Raw genomic sequence first — 7,982 nt, forward strand, 5'->3', positions numbered from 1 at the left:
ATAATAATAATAATAATAATAATAATAATAATAATAATAATAATGGGACTGAAATTAAACGGGACACATCAGCTATTGGTCTATGCCGATGATGTGAATCTACTGGGTGATACCATAAAGAAAAATACAAACTTTAATTGACGCAAGTAAAGAGGTTGGTCTAGAATTAAACACAGAGAAAACTAAGTACACGTTGCTTTCTCGTCATCAGGATGCAGGGCAAAATCGTGATATAAAAATAGGAAACAGACACATTAAAAATGTGGCACAGTTCAGATATTTGGGAACGACGATAACAAATCAAAACCTGATTGAGGAGGAAATTAAGAGGAGACTGAACACGGCTAATGCTTTCTACCATTCAGTCCAGAACCTTTGGTATTCTCGTCTGTTGTCCAAAATCATACAAGTGAGAATATACAAAACTATAATTTTGCCTGTGGTTCTGTATGGGTGTGAAACTTGGTCTCTGACATTAAGGGAGGAACATAGACTGAGGGTGTCTGAGGAGAATATTTGGACCAAAGAGAGATGAAGTGACAGGAGCTTGGAGAAAACTGCATAATGAGGAGCTTTATAAGTTGTACTCTTCTCCAAGTATAATTAGAATGATCAAGTCAAGGAGGATGAGGTGGGCAGGTCATGTAGCACGAATGGGGGAGACGAGGAATGCGTATAGGATATTGGTGGGAAAGCCAGAAGGAAAGAGACCACAGGGAAGACCAAAGCGTAGGTGGGTGGACAATATTATAATGGATCTTAGAGTGATAGGATAGGATGGTATGGATTGGACAAATCTGGCTCAAGATAGGGACCAGTGGAGGGCTCTTGTGAACACGGTGATGAACCTTCGGGTTCAATAAAATGCTGGGAAATTCTTGAGTAGCTGCAGAATTGGCGGCCCCTCAAGAAGGGCTCAGTAAGTAATAATAAACGAATAGGGACTTGCGCAAAATAACGAACATCCAAAGTGGCTTAGATGGCTCAGTTTGCGGGCAATAATTGGCAAGGTAAAACCCTCGGGGGAAAAAATCTGCTACAGTGCCACCTTGTTCACCGTAACCCCAAATACGTAACTTCCCTGGCACTGAATCGGGGAAGTTGACAGTGAAAATCCATTGTCTAACCGCATGAACCATGAAATTGTCACCGAAAACTTCCCTCATTTCTTGATCGTACCAGTTAAAAACACAGAAGCAAACATTTCATCAGCATCCTTAAGCAGAACATCCTAATTAGCAGCAGACGGTGATAATGGAACCCTACAGAAGAGAGAAGCTATTCCTAGAGTCATGTACGAGCTTCGCTCTCTTAGCGTAGGTTAAAATACTGCTTCATCGCGACATGTAATAGATACCTTATTGTGTAGAATTCATTTTGCCGTGTTACGTATCGTCAACGACAACACGTTTTTGTCCCCTGCAAGTATTTACGACTGTTTACAGTCAAATGTTTAGCAGAAATGCAAATAAATATGTGATGGTACAGCTCCGTATATTTATTTTAAGAATTCAAAATAACCACTTCGTGCGCGAGCTAGAATCGATCAGTACTTAAGGATTCTAATTACGGTATGTTGCACATGGGATAACCGAGTGTATGGACTTTGTCCATTGTCTACTACTGAGACAGTAGACAACAGTTCGGAAGTTGGATTGACTTCTGTCATCAGGAGGACATCTACCCAGTTGGGTCCTTTACAAAACGCTAATTTCTATCACCGAATCGTCGTCCATAGAGTGAGATTAGTGCTTTATAACGGACCAAACAGTGTAGGTACCTCTCACGCTTTCACCTGAGGACGGAAAGAGATCCACTTTCCGAAACTTTGTGTTATTTCTGAACACTAGAGGATGGACGCAGTCCAGGAGCTCAGCTGTCGCAACGGTGAGCCTAAATGTCACACAGTCTGCAGTAATGTGCTTTTTTATGTTTGCTATATTTATGGTGGAACTATACCTCCACTCCTCCATACGTAGTGATGGCGTGGCGCTTAATTAATTAAGCCCAAGGATAACTTTACCTTATGTTTATGGTTAACAATCTCAGTTATGCTCTTAGCTTTCTTCCTAGCTACTACCAATGGCGGTTCATTTCTTTGTTTATTTGACAACGTCTTATAACATACGTATGTTATACAGCGTCGAATTAGACCACGAATGATGAAAGCGAATGACGTGGAAGAAACTGCTGTCGTTTTTATCAGAATCTTCCTCAGTAAGATGAATGGATATAGGCTTGACGACCGGAATCTGATCCCCAATATGGGGCAGGTATATTTTTCCTGGTCAGCACCTAGCCTCATATCCAATGGAGAGAAGGCTCTGTTTCCGGAGGAAAGTGTCCGGACTGGATCAACTTAGCATTCAGTTCTCTGCAGTATGCTTACACATTTTAAGAATGCTTGGAGATTCCCCTCCATATGCAGCCTGATCCCAGCAGTCGCCTAGTATTCCTGTTGGCCGCTCTCCAAGATACTGGTTGTTGAATGCCTTAGATGTTAAGCGAAAGTGGGAATATAAATACGTGTAAGTTGTCGGTTTTAATCGTTTTTTATATTGCTAGTGGGGTGGGACTAAGTTCCTTGTACTGCGGCCACTTCTGGCCTATTGTACCAGCCCCAGATGATAGGTGAGGGTGATTGTGGAGCAATTGGTGGAATGAAGACTGGCAAGGGAAACCGAAGTACTCGGAGAAAACCTGCCCCAGCGCCACTTTGTCCACCACAAATCCCACTTGACCAGACCCGGGATCGAAACCGGGCCGCCGCAGTGGGAAGCCAGTGACTGACCGCTTGAGCTATGGCGCGGCCCTTTTAATAGTTTACTATAAACATAACGAAAACATTTTCATTGTTGCTGTGTGAATAAGTTCGACAGTTGCCAACAGAAAACCACTAAATCATTAGTTCGGATCTCAGCATTAGAAAGGTACCCAACACGGATATCACCAGAGAGACCGATAGTCTGAGTGACGGTTTTCGCGGTTTTATTCAGTCTCTCCCCAAAAATTCTACTTTCAAGGTTTTTCGATTCTCACTAAGGTCTCAATCAAATATTCGGGGAAATCCCGTTCTGGCCCAAAGCATGACGAAGGTGACAATTCAATCAATATTAAATAAAAATAATAAGAATAATAAGTTATCCTGGTCCTGGTTGTTTGGCACAGGCCGTGGAGGCCCATATGTTTGTGAGACGTCGAGAATCCCACATTTTCTAGACAATCGGCTCACAAATGGCCTTGAGGTAGTCAGCCTTATGCGCCGGCCTTCTTTTACTCCCAGGAACATTCCTGGTACTCAATTCTCTTAGGGGCTGACGCGCGGAGAAACAGCGTAGTTGAGCTGATTTTAACAAACGCATTAAACAACACCATACAATACATAAACCGGAGGCATTCGAATTGCAAAAGCTTTGCAAGCAACTACTGGTTTTTGCATACGTAACTGATATTCAAGCTACTCTCCTTGTGAGTAGTCGGATACAGAAGTTGGGTCGTATAAAGCAAGGATCGGATCATATCCTGCGATAGGACACTAGTAAATATTGTCTGAAACGGAAACTTGCGTTTATTATAGAGTCTGTGGTTCAGAGAGTGTGGAATGAAGATCTGCAGAAAATTTCCTCCAACTGTATTAAACATGGGCGAGGTAAGAAAAAACTAAGAATTTAATGGAAATGATCTGCCTGATTCTATTGTTCTCTGTTTGCTTGATTTTGTTCCATAGTCTTATTACTAGAATTGTTTTGAAAAGGAACAGTTCTATCAAAATTGTGACGGATTTTGACGCTGATCATTCTGAGCCCTTATTTATTTGGATGATTATAGATGACCATGAAATTTATTTCTAATTAATTCTCGGTAATTTAAATTTCAAAAGTCTTATGTTTCGATATTACTGGAAATGTATCGTGATCTATAATATCGTATTTCATCGTCTGGGACGTGCAATACCGTGTTTACGTTGAAAATTTCTAGATTCTGGCAGAAACAAGAAGTCCGGAGTTATGACATTTAGTATCAGTCATAAATTTGGCTCGGGTACAGGGAACCGGACGCGCCTAAAAGGACAGGTCAGAGCTTGTTACAATTGCCTGTGAATGAGGGCCAGTATGATTGGGTTGCCTCGTTCAAGCTTCCCACGGAAGATGGGATAAAATGTATATGTCAACACCATCTTTCGAATTCCCGGCGTGGGGGTGCAAGCCATTCCACAAAGGGGAGACTTTCACAATATTCCGAACTGAACGGACGTGACCCTTGCACGCTCCGGGACATAGCTAGCCGACAGTGTAACGCTGTAACTTAAAGCTAAGAATACATTAATTTAACAGTGTGGTGAATTAGCAGGTGAATAAACGTCAATTGGCTCAACTCTCAGAAAAACGCTTTCTTCGGCATTGCTACCCTGAGACCCATACAAACCGACCCAGCTAGTTTCCCGTACCTATACCGATCTTCCTTAGTTTGATCTGTGAGAACAACTTGCAGTGGCCATCATACACTGTCCTAAGGTAGAAACAGGTGTAGCAGGGATAGCACCATTCCTACTGCGCCGATACAAGCAAAGGCGGGTTGGAAAAGAGCGGTGTTAATTTACTCCAAGCGCTTCTAGTCAACGGCTCGGTAAACACGTTCCAACGTGCAACATTGGAAGGTGTGTCTCAGTGGACGAATGTTATATCTCGTTGCTAGGTAACAGTCAGGGCGCCAATGAACTCGCTGGCTAGGAATCACGTCATTTGTGTTTTCTGTGTTGTCCGTGAGGAGCCTATATAATGAAGACTTATTGTAGCTTAGATTAGTAAAAGGCGAAAGATTTATACGTGGAGGCGGGGTCGAATACCTCCACCGTGAACCTGCGACTCGTAGGAGGCGACGAAAAGCGAAGTCTCAAATCTGAGACAGTAAAATATGGTCGCGGGTCTCAAGGGACTCGGACCCGAGAAAGACTGCGCTGGCAAGAACCAGCAGCACATACAAGAGACAGACCCGTCCTACCGTCAGAGAGGGCGTCCCACAAAAACAAGACCGTAACTGTCAAACAGTAATAAATATCTTGTCATGAGTCCCAGATGTGGATCGACACCAAGACTTACTGACTGACTTACCGTCAGTCGCAATGTGACTTTGACTTTGACTTAGAATAGTGCAAAGTGCAGTGCAATGCAGTGTAATTAAGAGTCCATGAGAGTCTTTATTTGAGTTCCGAGGTTCCAGGGTGATTGAGCAAGAAATGGCAAGAAGACTTCATAATGACTTGAAGTGCTCCTTTCTATGTTGAGATCCGTTGCTAGGAGAGGACTTGTGAAGACGTAGAATCCTAATGTGTGTGCAACGGTGAACTGTAATTTGTGTAAATCAGCGATAGCGCTGTAATAATTACAATTGACACAGATTGTAACTGAAGTGCCAATAAATCCAGTCATCCGAACTAGAACACCTTAATTTCGTCCAACGTAACCCCAGTACTCGTGACAATATGGACGAAGAATTGGATCTGACTGGCGACAGGATATTTACATAATATTTCAATGGACTCTTCCGTGGTCAAGAATGGTGGAGTTATACAGCCAGTCTCCCACGTGTCTTCATGGCATAGGCCTTAATTAATTAAATATAGGGACTTTATCTTTTTTGCTGGGAGAAGTAAAATCGGTGGGAAGAGAGAAAGAAAGGCATAACGAGAGAAACACGTGACTATTGCTAGGTCAATTGCTTAGTAAAAATGTCCTTTATATGCAGGCCTAGTTAGTTAGTTAGTTAGTTATTTAGAGAGGGTGGATTTCCCAATGCACCGCGACCAGTTTGATCTATTGTGCTTCCCTCTATGATATTCTACCAGTCTCTATACCCTACCGATACTGGTGCTTACCATCAGTCCCGACCAAGCCAGCGAGTTCGGCCTCTACTGGCTTGGCGGTATCTATAATGCTTCCCCCATCTATCAGAGGCGTTAGAGACTACTGTTGGGCGGGAAATGTCCTTGAATTTGGCTCAGTGACCTCCTTAGGAGATATGAGGTTCTTTTACGTGCCGTAAAGCTACGACACGGGACCCACGGCTTAAAGTCCCTCCCGGAGGACTTGTTCCCTGAATTTTTCCGCCCTTAAAATTCCATGACCTCCGCCGGGTTTGAACCCGCGTACTACGAGTCATGAGGTGGGAACGTTACCTCTAGACTACGGAGGCCGCTTATGCAGGCCTATAATATCTATTTATGATTTGTGATCTGAATCATAAACACATGCGATGTACACTACGCAGTATTATTTTTAAAGGAAGTAAAAACCTGCGTTGAAATGAAAATCTTCCAGAAATTTAAACAATTTTCAAATTCTTGACATTCCTTTAATAACTACCATGTATTGTACTGTGTAGTTTAAGTTGACTATATCTTGAATTACGTAACGACATTTAATTACCTGCGTTGTTAAATTAGTTAAAGTATAGAGATCAATGTGGAAAAGTTCGTTGTTCTCTTCAGGTACTTCTTTATTATCCACGTCTAGTCACAGGCTGTTCATGATGTTCCCTGATATTATAGCAGGTTGGTTTTAGTAAATTTGGAGACAGTCAAGGATATGATGAATTTATTTCAAAATGATAACAACTACGGCAGATAAGGAAGTTTCTTTTTTCTTCACTACATACTGCTTTTATGCAGCTGTTGTTCTTGTGCTGAATTGAGTACCATGTCAGGTGAAAGGAGATATAGCTCCACGCATTCTTAACCTGGGCACTGGAAGAGTGAATGATCAACTCTACTCTACGTCTACTTTTTCCACGGAGTCAATTGAAGAGGCTGCGTGAGCCCCCGGAGCCGGTCTTGACACAATGGAGAAGAAAAATAAATCTGTCCCTGGAGGGAACAAACTCCTGTCGTCTGTGCAGTGAATTTTATGAAAATCGCTTCACTAGTTAAACTGTGAAAAAGAAACAAATATGGACGACCTGTAACGACAGATCGTCCACGAAACAAAGTCCGTTTCGTGGACAAAGTGGTTACTTGTGCAGTAAACCTACTTTGGTTCTGAGGCTCACTACTGGCAGTTTGAGATCATCTGCCGGGGGGTGAGGCGGGCAGGAAGGGTCGGGACAGGATTTATGACTCTCTTAAAAATCCCCGTTACAATTTGGCAAAATGGTGGCAGCGTTCGGGGCCGAGATCGTAGATGATTCTTTGACCTCATTGGATCAAGCGCTAGATTGCGTGCAAGAGGAGAATTTATGTATATTATTTTTCTCTCTCTCTCTTTCCTGTTGTTCCACTTTGGAGCATAGGGTATCGGTGAAACTCTTTGTTTCACTTCAGTTTCCTAATTCTAGGACAGTTGGTAGGACTTTTTTGACGGGTGATCAGCCCGTTGCAAGGCCGCTACCTACACAAACACAGAATAAACGCAGACAGACATCCATGCCTTAAGTGGGATTCGAACTCACGATCCGAGCGTTCGAGCGAGCGAAGACAGTGCATGTCTTAGCCCGCACGGCAACTGATTAAGTAAGAAGCGATTACTCTGCTTGCTACCTGTTTTCACGCAGGTTCTTTGCCCAGCCTGTTCTTCGACCCTAATGTTGGAGGCAACATGTTCCTCCGAATTGTCGGTTGATTTTCAACGGACTACACGGCGTTACATCGCAGAAGACAGCTGTGAGAACTTCAAATCCTAAATATGTGTGACTGAGTTACTTACGACAACTCTTGAACAGAAATGGATTAATAGCGCATCCCTTGCTGCCAACATGACTACGTCTGGTCTGTAATGCAATAAGCCTTGACTTACTGGCGTTTTATTTTCTGGTGAGGACCATCCTCTTTATTAGCATGACACGAGTTGTTTTCACAGCTGTCTTGTAAGTGGATGCGTTACTGCATGATGGGTTATAAATTGCAACACTCGTCCACGTGCTCCTGTTAATGTCAGTGGAACTTGAAAGTTATAAATGGGTCCGCAAAGAGAAATTGTGAGCCTCATATG

Source organism: Cryptotermes secundus, unplaced genomic scaffold (genome assembly GCF_002891405.2).
Source record: "Cryptotermes secundus unplaced genomic scaffold, Csec_1.0 scaffold1072, whole genome shotgun sequence".
In the NCBI taxonomy this organism is placed as follows: Eukaryota; Metazoa; Arthropoda; class Insecta; order Blattodea; family Kalotermitidae; genus Cryptotermes; species Cryptotermes secundus.